The sequence below is a fragment of the Calliphora vicina genome, chromosome 2 (genome assembly GCF_958450345.1).
Source record: "Calliphora vicina chromosome 2, idCalVici1.1, whole genome shotgun sequence".
NCBI lineage: Eukaryota > Metazoa > Arthropoda > Insecta > Diptera > Calliphoridae > Calliphora > Calliphora vicina.
Window position 1 is genome coordinate 86295913 of NC_088781.1, and position 17629 is coordinate 86313541.

General features: G+C 34.6%; 1 long non-coding RNA gene across 1 annotated transcript; it reads left to right on the forward strand.

Annotated features, from left to right (window-relative positions):
• The first annotated feature begins 16429 nt into the window (after positions 1–16429).
• On the forward strand, positions 16430–17226 carry LOC135949971 (uncharacterized). The gene is made up of 2 exons (XR_010575921.1): positions 16430–16617; positions 16680–17226. It is a non-coding gene; the product is annotated as an uncharacterized LOC135949971 (long non-coding RNA).
• Positions 17227–17629: the final 403 nt, after the last annotated feature.

Consider the following 17629-nt stretch of genomic DNA (forward strand, 5'->3'; position numbering starts at 1 on the left):
AAATCATAGTGTTACCGTACATTAAAAAAATCATTTTTTGTACACAGTTGTAATTTTAGTATCAGGGGAAAAAAAAGTATTATGTGTTCACAAAACAAAACCCAAGGCGAAATTATATTCCAGTTGATGTCGATTCTACACCAAGTACAACATTTACAAAAACCACTTGCAATTTGTTTATGTGGTTTAAGTTGTCAAAGTTTTATTTTTGTTACTTTTACAAAAATAAACACTTGGCAAAACCCACAAAAAATTAGGCGTGATTACAGAGTACAAGGCGAATTCATATAAAGAGGACTCGTCCATACTGCAAATAAAAAAACAATAGGCATTTTGTTAAAAACCCCAACTGTCAAAAAACTGAAAGAAGAATTAAAAAATAACAAATACTTGTGCGAAATTACACATAAAAAATTAGTATTTCGCCAAATGTTGTCAAACATAAACACAAATTTGGCAATTGGGCTGAAAACAGCTGGGATAAAAAGTACCCTCTATTAAATATATATAACTTGACATTATTTACATGGTGTCTCCACGAACAATAAACTAGGAAATAAACGAACTTACTTTCAATTTGGAGTTTTTAACAGAGACCGAAAAAATAATTTTTTGTGATATATCACTGAGAGAGTGATTTATTAGAGAACATTTTAGGTTTGGTGTTGAGAGAAACAGAAAAGAAACAAACACAAATAATCTGGATGACTTATAAGCTTGTGACTTTATAATATATAAAATTTATTAAAAGATTAATAACAATTAAAATTTCAGACTTCATTACTTCATACTTATCATAATCCATAACTTGTTAAAAAATACTACTAATAATATGTTATTGTATGTAAATAAAAGAGAAAGTAACAGTTATTAAGAACAAGAACACACCAAACCATTAAAAAACAACAAAACTCTACCTATCCAACCCCTCGCCCACAAACTTCGTCTGTCTGCCTTTCAATTTCTGCATTGTAAAAGGGGACTTAGTTTGCAGCCAGCAACACTACTAGACTTGCCAACCGCCCAGTTTTCGTCGGAACAGACCAGTTTTAGAGTCGAATGTCCCGTGTCCCAGCGATACTCTGAACAAGACGCCATTTGTCCCGTTTAAAAAAAAACATAACTTTTTCATTATCACAAAAAATATAAAAAAATTCTCGGAATATTCAAATTGAAGTACCTCGAATACATCTTTCAATTTTCGAACATTCGTTTAAAATAAGGATCTGTCGTATTTGGAATCAATTGCCATCGGATCTTAAATTATTCTCATTTTCCATTTCTACATATAAATTAAAAGTTTTATAATATCTTTCTTCTGTTAATATTTGAAAATAATTATATTGTAATCTGGTTTTCAGGATTTATAAATTTGTTTTACTTTTCATTTAAGCAAAGTTTGTGTGGCTGGGGAGCCATTTGTACACTATTATATTTAGTTTTTATAGTTTAAACTTGAATTAATGATGTTATTATTGTATAACATGTTTATTAATCTAAAAGCCACGAAGGCTTTTATGTATTGAAATCAATAAAAATAAAAATAAAAAAAAAAAAAATCCAAAATTGGAAATACAGATAGACAAGTATTTATAGACGGCAATACTGAGTATTAACACTTTTCAAATTTAAAATATTATTGAAATCATTCGGTATTTCAAAAAAATCGTTTCGAAAAAACATTTATTGTTTACACGATAGTATTACAATTGTTTATTTCTTTGTTGATTGATATTTTCTACAAACTTTCTTTTTATTTTATATTATATTGACATTTTTATTTGCCTTATTTGTATTTATAAATACATACCCGATGCATATGAAAATAAAATGTTTTTGCATTGTTTTATGAATTGTATTTTGATACTTGATTTTTTTTACAAATATTAATACTTAGTATTGCCGTCTATAAATACCTTTAACAATATACATAGGTACTAAAGGGCTGCACAAGGCGAATTTATACAAGGTGGAGTCAGTCAATCAGCTGATTACTCTTTTTTCGCTTGTTTGGTTCTAACATCTGTCAAAGCTTGTTATTATACTTCAATATCTATATATTCTAAGCAAATTAACAAAATATTTATATTTTGCATAAATAAGTAAAGCCCTAACTATTCAATTATCTACACTATATTTAGTTTTAATACATATTTCTTTAATTTTTAATTTCTGTTTTTTGACATTTGTTAAGACCATTTGTTGTTTTTGTAGAACTACCACCACCTTGTATGAATTCGCCTTGGGGCTGCACAAGCACTAGAGTTGTGTAGCTCATGAATGACCTAGTTCAATTGAGCTATTCATTCAACTGAGTGAAGTGAATCATTCATCATACTGAGCGTTTTCAGCTCAGCACTGAGCGTTTTCAACTGAGCGCTGAGCGTTTTCAACTGAGCGCTGAGCTGTTTCAGTTCAGTGCTCATGAAAGGGCTGCACAAGCACATTCATTTGTCGTCTTCAATGTTTCAGATGTTTCACATGTTTCACTTTACTCGTCAATGCTCTTACATTCTTTCGCTCACTGACATTGATAAGTGAGTGAGTATTGTGTCCTACAAAAATAAAACGATCATTCGAATGTAGGTTTGTTATGTATGTTTATGATCGTATGCTGCCGCGTATATATTTTTGTTTCAAGAATTATTAGAGTTATTCAAATTGTTTTTGTTTTCATGAATTTTTATGTGTGCTATTGAATAAATGTGAATTTATTTATGGTATGGTGATGTAGAATGAAATAAAGAAAGAATATTGCTACAGTTTGTAAGTAAATTTCATAAAAAAATAATGAAAAAGGCAAATACATAATTGTTATTGTTAAAATAATAATTGTAATTGAAAGTATGTAATTAGTAAAAAAATGCTATTTCAAAAATACATTAGTGGGATTATATCTACCAAAAAACATAATTAAAAAAATACAAAGTACTGATATTCTTAATTAAATTAGCAATATTATTTCAATCACTTTTTTTAGAAAACATATGTACCTATATCTTATGCACTTTTTTACTACACTGCTACATCAACAGAACATTTGTCAGCTGCCATGAGCGGCCTATCGTGGGTTTTTCGCTGTTTTTTGGAATGACAGTTTAGAATTTCTGAATTTAAGGAATAAGATTTATAAGATTTTCTTCTTCAAATTCCAGTTAATATCTCGAGTTTTTTGGTAATTTTATTATTTTGTGGTAAAAGAATACCTTATAGTTAGTGAATGTTCTGCTTAACAAATATTGTCTAAACATTTGGTTAACATCGGAAATTAGAAATAAAAAATAATTAACTCTTTTTTCCGCAAAAATATTAGTTTAATAAAATACAATTTTATTTTTTAAAATTTTAATCAATTATTTCACGCATAAATCTCTAATTGTCAAAAGACTGTGTGTTTTTACAACTAACAACAGAAATAATTGATTTAATTCACTACAAGCAATTCTCAAAATGAAATGGTCATTATACAACATACTGAGCTAATGAGCTAAAAGAGCGACCTAGTTCATTTGAGTGAGCTGAGCTGAAAAGAGCGGTCACTTCACTGAGCTAATAAACCCAACTCTAACAAGCACATTCATTTGCTACTCAAGACATTCACCAGCACAACAGTTACTTCAGATCGTTGGGTATTTATTTACAAAACGAATGAGTGTGAATGAGGAACAATAACAACCAACGACAGAACAAAACAACAGAGTATAGAATGAGAGACAGTATATGACAATGAGAGTAAATATACACCGAGTTAATGGTATATGATTTCGGGTCACAATGAAGCAGTGCACACCGAGTTTCTTGCATTATTAAATGTTCGTGTGTATGGGTGCAAACATACCCAGCAGTTAAGCAAGTAGTCATGACTACTACATTGCAATGTATCCCTTAAAGACAGTAATTGTCACAAATGTATTGGCTAACTCCAATTTATATATTTTTGTCATTTGACACGTGTGAGCACTTTGTAGTGCAGAGAGAAGACAATTGGTTACTTTATACATCCCAAGTAATCTAGCGTGAAGACAATTGACACTTAAGTGTCTCTAAGTAATCTGGAGTGTAGTCACTTTAAATATTTTGTGAGTAATTCGTACAAACTGTTTTTTTACAAATTGTGTTGATATAATTCTCATACAGTTTATTTTTATTTTTGCTTAAGTATACTGATATCACATGTAACATATCATGAAGTCAATAGTCACTTTAGTGTCTCTTAGTAACCTATGGTGAAGTCACTTCAAACTTTTTTTTGTACTGCACTTTATTTTACCCACCAGAAGCGTTGACTATTTTCGATCAGCTATCAGATAGTCCCATTGTAATCAAAAGGGTCAATTGACCCCCTGCTTAGGACATGCACGTGTTAAAATAACTAGTCAAGTAGCTGATCAAGTAACCAGTTACAAAGCTAGTAAGACAACTGACGCTATGTAACCAGTATGTGAAGCCAATGCGTTGCCTACTTTGGACCAACTATTAGACAGTCCCACTGTAATCAAAAAGAGACAATTGACCTCCTGCCTAGGACATGCCCGTGTTAAAATGACTAGTCACGTGGCTATTGAAGTAACTAGCTCCCACCCTAAATGATGGGTAAAATCACTAGTTCGGTACTGTCTCCTAGAATTGCTGGGTAATGATAAATAAGAAAATACACTCATAGGAAATGTCATCAAATTTTGAAATTTTTGTATAAGTATTATGCAATTTATGTTTTATGTGAAATGATACCAAGCCAGGTAAATGTAGGTATAAAAATTCTTTTTAATGGTATTCACCAATAATACACATTTTCATTATTAAAAAACAGATATGGTTTCAGGGTTTTAAACAGATTTATTAAGAAACAAACAAAAATTCAATGTATTTAGTAAAGGAACAATATTAAATAAAATAAAATATTAAATAAATATGTACATTTTTAATATTATTTCTAACCCCCATTAACACGAAGTCTGGTTAGATGCTAACTAATAGTTATACTGTCTTTTAATATTATTTTTGTATGAAAACTGTCTGTATAACTATTAGTTAACACATAACCAGACTTCGTGTTACTGAGGGTTAGTCTTTAAAATGCTATAGAATTATATAGAAAGTTTAATTATTATCTTCGTTAAGTTTAGTTATTAATTCAAATTCTCCCAAATTAGAGTTTAAGAACATTATATGATTTACTGTGTTATGGTTTGATGCAATACTGGATCTTTTTTCAGTGATTAAATTTCTTCCAGCAGAAAAGGTTCTTTCTGAAGCTGCACTGCTGGCAGGAGTTGCTAATATTTTGCAGCTGGTTTTAAAAAGGGGTGGCAATTGATTTTTGTTTAGTTCCCACCACTGTAACACATTAAAATCATCATGGAATGGTATTTTCATGTCTTCATATGATGATAATTCAAAACTTATTTTGTCAATAGGATCGGAAGTAGTATAAATATAGGGATTCTGGCTTGATTTAGAGGATTTTTTTTCCTCTAAACTGGCAGAGAAGAGGAATATTGAAAATTTTTATGAGGAATTTTTGGCAGAGAAAAAGGCAGCGAAAATTTGATGACGAGGAATTTTTGGCAGAGAAAAAAAGCAGCGACAATTTGTAAATTTTTGTTTTCTTGCTTCAGGTAATTTGAGTAATGTAGAAAAAATGCTTTGTGTGTTGTATTGTGTGGAATTGATTTTGTTTTTATACCCTTCACCTTCGTGAGAAGGGTATATATAAGTTTGTCATTCCGTTTGTAATTTCTACATTTTTCATTTCCGACCCTATAAAGTATATATATTCTGGATCCTTATAGATAGCGGAGTCGATTAAGCCATGTCCGTCTGTCTGTTGAAATCAATTTTCTGAAGGCCCCAGATATCTCCGGGATCCAAATCATCAACAATTCTGTCAGACATACTTTCGAGAATTTTGCTATTTAAAATCCGTCCATAAATAACGGAGATATGAGCAAAAGAGACAACCTCTGAAAATTTCATCAAAAAACACAATACATTGTATGCTTTGACAAAAAAGCAACAATACGTATGTTTGGATGTGCATGCTTTGCGTATTTTGTTTTTCTTTTGTGTTTTGTTTCTTTTGGCGTTGTTGTTGTTTTTTATACAATTAAACGTATGTTTGGATGTGTGTTGGTTTCATTGCCTTGCGTATTTTGTTTCTTCTTTTGGTGTTTTGTTTCGTTTGGCGTTGTTATTGTTTTTTGTGTTCTTGATAAATTTAGGATGCTGTACGCTGAAAGTGGGCAATGTACATACATACACTGAATCAATTAAGTCTCCGTACAGACATACTCATAATATAAACTAGATATTTATGGTCACTTTTCAATACATATTTAAACCTTTTTATACCCTTCACCTTCGTGAGAAGGGTATATATAAGTTTGTCATTCCGTTTGTAATTTCTACATTTTTCATTTCCGACCCTATAAAGTATATATATTCTGGATCCTTATAGATAGCGGAGTCGATTAAGCCATGTCCGTCTGTCTGTCTGTCCGTCTGTCTGTCTGTCTGTCTGTCTGTCTGTCTGTCTGTCTGTCTGTCTGTCTGTCTGTCTGTCTGTCTGTCTGTCTGTCTGTCTGTCTGTCTGTCTGTCTGTCTGTCTGTCTGTCTGTCTGTCTGTCTGTCTGTCTGTCTGTCTGTCTGTCTGTCTGTCTGTCTGTCTGTCTGTCTGTCTGTCTGTCTGTCTGTCTGTCTGTCTGTCCGTCTGTCTGTCTGTCTGTTGAAATCAGTTTTCTGAAGACCCCAGATATCTTCGGGATCCAAATCTTCAATAATTCTGTCAGACATGCTTTCGAGAATTTTGCTATTTAAAATCAGCAAAATCGGTCCACAAATAGCTGAGATATGAGGAAAAAACCAAGACAACCTCGATTTTTGACCTATTTTTTTACCTATATCTGGATTACTAAGACATTAATATAGACAATATGGATATCTAATGATAGATATTTCAAAGACATTTGCAACGACGTATATAAGACCATAGTAAGTTGGACCTACAATGGGTCAAAATCGGGAAAAAAATTTTGAACCCGAATTTTTTTAAAAAAAAAAAAATTTTTAAAATTTAAAAAAAAAAATTTTTAAAATTTAGAAAAAAAAATTTTAAAATTTAAAAAAAAATTTTTTTTAAAATTAAAAAAAAAAAAATTTAAATAACAATCGAAAAATTTTTTTTCCAAAAAATTCAAAAAACAACTGGAAAAAAATAAATTTTTGTTTACCTAAAAATATTTAAAATTTTGAAGTATAATTTGGTGAAGGGTATATAAGATTCGGCACAGCCGAATATACCACTCTTACTTGTTTTAATTCATTTTATAAAAAATCTTATAAACTAGAAATCAACATAAAAAAACTACAAACATTTTCATTAAAAACATAAAAATTTACATAAATTCAATAATTGTACGAAAAGTATCACCAAAAAAGTCTCCGTACAGTTAACCGTTTTAAGGCAAGGAATCCCAATATTAATTTTAATTGAATTTAATATGTGGTAGGTCCTCCTTTCTGAGCAATTGCAGCATTTTAATGGCTGTGCATGGAATGGACCAGCTTTGTTGTTGTCAGGGAATCTATTTTATACCACTCTTCCATTATAACGGCTTTTAGCTGATCTTTTCTTGTTATATTGTGCTGCCGAACCTTTATTTCCAAGTGATCCCATATATGCTCAATCGGGTTGAGATCAGGTGACTGAGCTGTGCGATTTAAGTGCTTAAGAACATTATAAATAAGACATTCCTTTACTAATCTAGAGGTGTGATTAGGATCGTTGTCTTGTTGGAAGCAATACAAACGTCCCAAGCCTAATTTTCCAGAACTTTGTTTTAAGTTTTCTTTTAATATATTAAGGTATGCATATTATACCATAGTGTTTTCAACAAAAATAAGTTATCCCACCCCAGATGAAGCCATGTAACCCCAAACAATAACGTTACCTCCTCCATGCTTTACGGTTAGCGTCAAATGCTTCGGATTCATTTCAGTATTTGGCTTTCTCCATAACATTTCTCTTCCATCAGAACCAAAAACATTCAATTTACTTTCATCGCTAAAAATAACTCGATCCCAAAATAAAAAAATCTTTATCAATATGCTCGATAGCGTAATCCAATCTCTTTTTCATGTTCACTTTTCGAACAAGGGGCTTCTTACGGCTTACTCGACCATTGTATCCATTTAGTTTAAGAGCGTTTCTTACAGTTTGGGGGTTTACCGTTAATTCATCACTAGTTTTCAAGTTTCCCGCAATTAAACATGCGTTAATTTTTGGATTACCTTCTACAAATCGTACAATTCTTCTCTCTAAGTGGTGATCTATTTTTCTTGGATGGTCAGTTCTTTGTTTATTTGCCATTGTTCCGGTTTTTTTGAACTGTTGAATAACGTACTGAATGGAAGAGCGTGGTCTTTTTACAATATCCTTGATTTCGGTTAGATTTTTTCCTTCATTTTGCAAGTTAATAATAATTTTCTTTCTATCCATTAAAATTTGCTTATTTTTGGATTCCCTGACAACAACAAAGCTGGTCCATTCCATGCACAGCCATTAAAATTAAGCAATTGCTTAGAAAGGAGGACCTACCACATATTAAATGCAATTAAGTTTAATATTGGGATTCCTAGCCTTAAAACGGTTAACTGTACGGAGACTTTTTTGGTGATACTTTTCGTACAATTATTGAATTTATGTAAATTTTTATGTTTTTAAGGAAAACGTTTGTATTTTTTTTATGTTGATTTCTAGTTTATAAGATTTTTTATAAAATGAATTAAAAAAAGTTTTAAATATGTATTGAAAAGTGACCATAAATTGCTAGTTTATATTATAAGTATGTCTGTCTTTCTCTATCCTGTGCTACAACCCGCGGACCAAAACTGTTCTTTCCTCTCTCTGTTCTTTCCTCTTTCTCTCCTTCTTTCCTTTTTCCCCCACTTGTAAGGTTAACGTGGTTGGTAGCAGTGCCGAGAACCTGAATGGCTAATTAGTGGTTAAAGAAGATTAGTCGTTAACAGCTCCCCTCCGGTGCTTATGACACGGGCCGGTTGTAATCACTTCTGTCTAGTCCATGTACGCCGTCACTGCATTGATGGTCCATCCCCTTACGTGCCTACTCGTGGGACCAAAAATGAAACCATCAAATTATAAAGAAACAAACAACAACAACAAACCCCTGATGAATACTGATGATCTCGGTTCTTCATCAGAAGACGACCTATTGGCCTCTAGCCAAGAGACCTTGGTCGAAATGTCAGGCAGCGTGGGTGACCGTCACAGCACTCTACTGCCCTCCAAAAACTTGACAAATGCTTCCCTTCAATCGGATGCCAAGGCAGGCGACCAATTGAAGAAGAAAAGAAAAAAGAGGAAGAGTCAGAAAGACATCCTCAAATCCCGATACACCAAGGCGCGATTTATTCTTGACAAGATTGACAAGAATGCTGCCAGCGGTGCTCCCCATGAGCGTGATGAGGAAGATCGCGCCAAACACCAGGCTGTGGTAGACGAGTACCAAAAGTTTTTGGATGCCGTACCCAGCACATCAAAGGCAGTAGCCGAAGAAACAGAGAGGTCCAAGCGAAATCGCTCTCAGGCAGAGGGAGAAAAATCGCCTAAACGGAGAAAGGTTGCCGAAAAAAAAGCCGCTCCGGGACCTACATCCACCACGACTACTTCCGCCAGACGGCCTTTCAATGAGGTGGTTAAAGACCATCTTCTTATGGCTCTGGCGACCGAGAAAGACGGCATCATGAATCCTGTGGTAACAGAATGGGGTGCTATCGAGTCCAAATTAGCTGAACTCGTTATGGAACACTTGTTCGCTAATAGGACTGGTACGGCACCTCGCTTTGACTCTGGTGAAATCCACCGGGGCTACAGGGTGATCAAATGCATGGACGAGTTCTCAAAGGACTTTCTTAGCAAATGCATCGCTAAGATTAGCGACGCATGGGATGGTTTAAGCCTCAAACTGATCCCTGCTCAAGAAATTCCAATGAGACCGCGTGCACGTATTTGGTTACCGAAGATGGCAACCGATGCACATAAAATGTTGGAGTGTTTAAAGCTTCAAAACCCCGACATCCACATGGATGACTGGTCCATCATCCGTACTGAGCAAGGCGATGGCCATACATGCCTTATCCTCGCCATCACCGAATCTGGCTCAGTCGAGCTTGAGAAGGCGGGCCTTAAGCTGTTCTTCGGAGTGAGGGACGCTAAGGTTAAGGTGTTCCGGCCCTCAGGTACGGGTAGCGGTGAAGCGGATGAGGTTGAAGCAGCAAACTCTCTGCTCACAGAAATTAAGCTATCCGAACTCCCACCAAAAACCGACAATGGCGCTCAAGGTAGTGCAGATTAATCTGCAGCACTCGAAATGTGCTACAGATAACCTTCGGGTACTCTTAGCCGAAGAGGACCTGGATATTGGGCTGGTGCAGGAACCCTGGGCTTCAGACCTGGAAGTGAAGGGGTTCCCGGCCTCAGCATATAACATTCTCTATGCAAGAAACAATGGTAGGCCAAGATCATGTATTATTGCCAAAAAATCTATTAACATTTTTCTTTGTACGCAGCTTAGTTCAGAGGACCTTACAGTAGCAAAGGTCGAGCTACCGTGCAACAGAAGCCTCACGATCGCCTCTAGCTACATGGCACATGAGAAGACAGCTCCTCCAGTCGTAGTGAGTACTCTACTGTCCTCTGTTGGGGCATCGGATGACATTGTCCTGGGATGCGATGCCAATGCCAGGCATTCAATCTGGGGCAGCAGTGAAACAAATGAAAGGGGTGAGTCTTTACTTAATTTCATTAATTCCAACAAACTAAGCATATGTAATTCTGGTAACACGCCAACATTCATTTTTCCAAGTACGGACAATTATAATGGATGGGAGGAAGTATTAGATATTACACTCATAAATGATAGGTCTAAGGTATCAGTAGATAGGTGGAGAGTATCCAATAAAAGGTCATTTTCTGATCACAACTGGATTCTCTTCGAAATTAGACTTCAGAACTCGACAGAGAAAATACAATTTAGGAACCCAAGAAGGACTGATTGGTTCAAATTTAATGGGATCCTCAAACACAAACTTAAGAATATGCCAGTTGTAGTAGATTCGATCACTGGTCTTGAAAAAATAGAGGATAACTTTAGTAAAACTGTAGTCAAAGCTTTCGAAGTTTCCTGTCCAGTCACTAAGGCTAAGAAAAGCTTCCCTCCATGGTGGAATTCGGAGCTATCTAAACTACGTAGGGAAACTCGTAGGGCCTTTAACATTAGCTATAATAGTAAATCATGGCAACCCTATCGTGATCTATTGAAAACTTACAAAAAAGCTACAGCAGTCGCAAAAAGAAACTCATGGCGATGCTTTTGTGAATCTATAGATAACACAAAAGACTCTGCAAGACTAAGCAGAATTCTAGCCAAGGGGCAATCCAATCCTACCTATATCAAAAGGATGGATGACTCCTGGTCCGAATCCTCAGCAGAGTCACTTGACATCCTATTGAATACTCACTTCCCGGGCTGCAAGGATGTTGCTACGGATATTGGGAATGAAGGTAGGGCTCCATCCAATATCGATAGTAACATCATCTCCTATGACAGGATATCATGGGCGATTGACAGTTTCGCACCATTCAAGTCACCTGGGCCAGATGGTATTTTGCCAAAGATGCTACAAAGCGCAAAAAGGCATATCATTCCCTGGCTTCATAGAATTTTTACGCTCTGTCTCTCCCTCAACCATGTTCCGACTAACTGGAGGAGAGTCAAGGTCGTTTTCATTCCAAAAATTGGCAAAAGAAGTCATGAGAAGGCGAAGGACTTTCGTCCAATTAGTCTTTCATCTTTCCAGCTTAAAACGTTGGAAAGACTCATTGACGCTCACATTAGGCATCGCCTAGAGGGTACAACATGGCTCTCTAATAGTCAGCATGCCTACCTTAAGGGTCGCTCTACAGAGACAGCTCTGCATGAGGTTGTAAGAGTTATAGAGAGATCTCTCGAATTTAAACAATATACAATGGCAGCCTTTCTAGATATAGAGGGTGCTTTCAATAATGTAACTACTCTTGCTATTCAGCAAGCTCTTGCTATTCAGCAAGCTCTTGCTAGCCTAGATGTTGAAGAATATATCAATAACTGGCTAGTTACCATGTTGAAATCAAGAATAGTCACAGCAAATCTTGGTAATAGCGTTAAGTCCAAGCAAGTGGATAGAGGCACTCCTCAGGGTGGGGTAATCTCTCCACTACTGTGGCTTATCGTTATTAACTCGATTCTCATTGATCTAGACAGAAAAGGGATAAAAGTTGTCGCTTATGCGGACGATGTGGTGATACTCGTATCAGGTCTGTTTCCGGACGTGATCAGTGATATTATGTCCACTGCTTTAGGGTTGCTCGACAACTGGGCCACTGTTAGTGGTCTCGGAGTGAACCCAAGCAAAACAGAACTTGTACTTTTCACGACGAAGACCAAGATTCCAAGCTTCAAACTTCCACGGTTGAAAAACTGCGAAATCCCCCTTTCAAATAATGCGAAATATCTAGGTATTATACTGGACTCTAAATTGTCATGGAAGCTAAATACTCAACATAGGGTAAAAAGGGCTACGGTGGCCTATTACACCTGTCGTAAGATGTTTGGTAGAAAATGGGGACTTAGTCCCAACATAGTTAAATGGATGTATACGGCTATAGTACGTCCAATTCTTACTTACGGATCTCTTGTATGGTGGACTGCAACTAAAAGGAAGTATGTCGTAGACCAACTATACAAAGTCCAGAGATCAGCCTGTATTGGTATAACCGGCGCACTAAGAACTAGTCCTTCAGAGGCACTGAACACTATATTGCACCTTGTGCCAATAGACCTTCACATAATGGCCACCTCTGCCTGTAGCGCAGCGAGGCTTCAAGCATCTGGTTGGTGGAGATCGAGAACATATGGCCACGCGGGGATTTTGGGCCAGTTGCCTTCGATCGTTCTCCAACCATCTGACTATATTACTCCATACACAGATTTTGATAGGGTATTCAAGGTCTTTATTCCCTCCAGGAGTGAGTGGGGTAGGGGTAATCTTGTGCGCGAATATGACACTAGGATATATACAGATGGTTCTAAAATGAGCTGTGGTGTTGGTTCTGGCGTCTTCTGTGACGAACCTGAGATAGGCATTTCGTATCGTCTTCCGAATGAGTGTAGTGTCTTCCAGGCGGAGATTTTTGCAATCATGGCAGCTTGCAATACACTACATGATCATAATACCCGCGGCAATATAGGTATTTTTGTCGACAGTCAGGCGGCACTTCTCTCACTGAATGCCTATACAATTTCATCTTCACTAGTTAGGCAATGTAGGAATTCTCTGTCAAGGCTAGGTCGTCTATCTGACATTACTTTGGTTTGGGTACCTGCGCACAGGGACCACTACGGTAATGAACAGGCAGACGAACTAGCCAGAATGGGATCTGCCTTAGATATCTCCAATGCGGTCTCAGTAGCAATTCCACTGGGGACTATTAAAGGTATCATCCTCAGACATTTTCTTACAAGGGCTGAGAATAGATGGCGCAATTTAGACACATGTAGGGTAGCCAAGTTGATGTGGCCATCTTTTAATGAGAAACGCACTATGCAACTGATAACCAGGAATAGGAAGAATATATCAAGGTTGCTGGCAGTATTAACGGGACACTGGGCGTTAGGCAAGCACGCAAATCGCCTGGGACTCCCTTTTAACGACCATTGTCGCAGTTGTAAGGATAGGGAAAAAGAGGAAACGATTTTCCACCTCCTCTGCGAATGCCCAGCTCTGAGTGTCAAGAGACATAAATTCATGGGCAACTATACATTGACCAACCTTAGTGAGGAAGCCGGGTTTAAACTCAATGACCTACTGAGATATCTCACGGCTACAGGTTGGGTCTAGTAAGCACACTTTAGTTACATTGCTATGTAATCGACATTACATCTGACGAGTGGTGTGGTCTCATCAAAACGGGGTCCCTTCGACTCTACTTGATTGTTCGCACGTAGTGAACTACCACGTAAACCATAACCATAACCATGTCTGTACGGAGACTTAATTGATTCAGTGTATATACTAATTATAAAAAATAATAATGCATCCACAACAAAGGTGAAGGGTATATAAGATTCGGCATAGCCGAATATAGCACTCTTACTTGTTTTATTTCATTAGTTTTGTTGTACTATTGTGTAGAGGCTTTTAATGCTGTTTTAATAGGAGTGTTTATTTTCTTTTAATTAGTCTACATTAGGGTATACAATTTTATTCAAAGGGAAGATTAATTTTTTGTTGAGTATGGTCATGAATAATTTTGAATATTGTAATAATAAATTAATGGGAGTATTTTTTTATTCACATTAAACAATATTTACATATGGAAGCTAAATTAAGATTTTCGCAATTTGAAATTTTAAAGAGAAATTTGTACAATATTTGAATAAATTTACCATTTTTGTGAAAAGTTTGTTCACCAGAAACACAATCAATGAAACAAAAGAGGAAACAACTAATTCAAAAAGATTTCTACCAATTATTATTTCATACATTTTAAGTGGAGTTATTTAAAAAATTTTAGAAAATATTAAATAATTTATCCAAATTAATAGTTCTTAGGGTATACAATTTTATTCAAAGGGAAGATTAATTTTTTGTTGCATCAAATTAAAAAATTGTACACCATAATAGCAAATATAACCACAAAAATTAAAAGTTTCTTCAGTATAACATAAAATCTAAACAATTTTCATAGTAGCAAATATAACCACGAACAATAAAAAATCTCTCTATTCAAATAAAAATTTAAATAACTATAACAGGTCTCACTAAGCCTTTAATTCTCAAGTCTCCACTAAATATAACTTTAAAACGAAAATAAAATGTTAATAAAAGTCTTTACTTTAACCAAATTTTAAGAAAAAATATGAATTACCTACTTAAAACAATATAAAATAAATCCCTACACCAGTTTTACAAATTTTAAACATTTTAATCTCAGAACAAGGTCTCAAGATATAAAAATAAATTCACAAAATAAATATTTTAATCCAAGTTTCATCCAAAATTTAAGAAACAAATACCAATTATTTAACTGCTACAAATTAATAATAAATTATATTCAAACTTAGTTTTCAGTCTTTATTTGGGAATTGAACTTTCAACCTCCTAATTGATAGATTAGCTCATTACCAAATAGCCTGTCGAGTCATCTCAACTATATAATAATAACTTAATAAAATTCTGGTTATTGAAATTACTTTTTATAAACCCTAAACAAAAATATTAGATGTATAAAAATAATTACAAGTCTCCACTTATTATAACTCCACTAAAACATAATTTTAACAATCAATTAAATCCCTATAAAGTAAATAAAATTATCAATTAATGAAATGAAGAATAATAAAAATAGATTAATAATTTTTAATTCAAAATCAAATAAAGATTTCAAATTAAAAAAAATAAATTTTAATATTAAACTATCTCAAGAGCATTAATGATCGAAATAATGATTCAAAAAGAATTTTCCAGAATTTTCAACACAACATCCATTATAAAATTCTCCACTCAAACCTAACTTTGTCAAACAAATAAAAACCACCCACTTTAATCTCACATTTCTAACACAATATTTTAGATTCAAAAAGCTAATTAAGCAGATAATAAAATGTATCATTTTTAAAACATAAAATTAAAGCATGTAGTGGTTGGGTATGTTTGGTATGGTACAACCATACCAAAACAAAACATACGAAACTGGTGTTGCCAGAGTGGTAGCGGCGCTGGTATGCTCGCGTTTGCCAGGCTTGGAGCTCGCCGGATGGGGGTGGTTCTTGCTGCCACACTAGGCATCTACACACACACATAAAAAAAAAATCATACCAGCTTAAAATAAAATGATAAAAAAAGGAAGGGGCACCGAGTAGGTTTTTATCTGTCTCCCTGCTGAAACATACCTACGACCTATAATGGCTGGCAGATGTTGTGCCAGGTAAAGCCCTCCCACTCGGGATTGGATAATCCCGCCATGACATCCTAATACTAGGGATGTCCCAAAATTTACCCTGCAAACTTTTCCTTTCCTTACTTACCGCCGCTTATTTCGTTTAGCCGATCATTTCAAATGAAAAGATTCTTAAAAATTTCAATTAAACATTATAAAATGTTTGTTTATTAATAAAAAGAAATGAAGTTATATAAAGCAAAAGAAGTTTTAATAAAGTTAATTAGAATTTAATTTAATTTTACAAATTTTTAATTTAATTAGAATTTAAATTTTTAGTTTTAAACATTAACTTTTGTTTTAATAAAATTTTTTATAAACAATTTTCAGCTTTATTTTTAATTTTTTTAGTTTTAGATTTGTGGATTTGAGTTTATGTTTAAGAAACTAATATTTTAACAATTTTCTGTTTCGTTTGAGGATGAACGGGATCTATCAATTCCTTTTTTTTTTGGTGGCAACTAACTGGTTTACGGGATGCAATTCTAGAGCTGGAAGATTTCTTTTGGCGGATAAGGTTTTCCTGTCCGTCCGTATTAGGGTCCGTTCGGGTGAACTAGGTAAGTTATGCAAAATATTGTAAATTAATACACCTTTTAAATAATTTTGTTTGTTTTTACAGGTTTTTCTTTCTCTTTTTTTTTTTTTTTATAAATATATATGCCGAAGGCCACCTACAATCTTAAACTCACGCGTTACTTTATCTGAGGCCTGAGCTCAACCCTGTTCGCGCACGTTTGGAAACAAAAAAACCCCACAAACGGACTGAAATCGATTTGATGAACGATAGGTAAGCCTAGTAATCGTATATATATCTATTTATTTTAACCTTTCTTCCTTTTTTTTTATAGGAAATTATTTAAAAAGAACACTCGTCCGGTTCGTCTTGTCGTCCGGGTGCAAACTTATAAAAGGTCGGAAAACCAAAAATCTGATACCGGAGCACCCCAGGCGTGATGGTGCTGGAAAGCAGCTTCTCCCTCGTTGGATGGAGTCGTGTTGCAGTGGCTTTTCAGGTTTGTTTGATTGGTTTTATTTTCTATTTTATATTTGTATATTTAGTTTTAAGTTTAGCTTTAAGTTTAAATTTAAGTTTAAATTTAAGTTTAAAATTCTTTTTTTTTTCTTTTAATAAAATTTATTTAATTGGTTATAAAAAAAATCAAAAATTTAGTTTTTATTTCTTTTATGATGAGGCCACAGACTCCACCTTCTTCTCTATTTGGAGCAAAGATCAAAAAGGAACGACATTTTCTTTTCTTGGTACCGAGAAACCTCGGTTACCAATATGGCTTCACAGCTTCAAAAAATTGTTCAGCAATTTCATTTGCCTACATACTATTTTTTCTATAGATACTTTGTTATTGGTTATTTCATCTTCTTCTTTCTTAAACAAAAATCCCTTTTTAATTATGTTGCCACCTGTTCTTCTATTTAGTAGCTCTACTACAGGGTGCACACGACAAACCCAACCACTCCTGTTATCCATCCCTGGATACAGGATGGGAGGGAAAAATAAGCGCCCTGATTTTCTGTACTACCCTAATGTTACGAAATTTTATGAGATTTTGG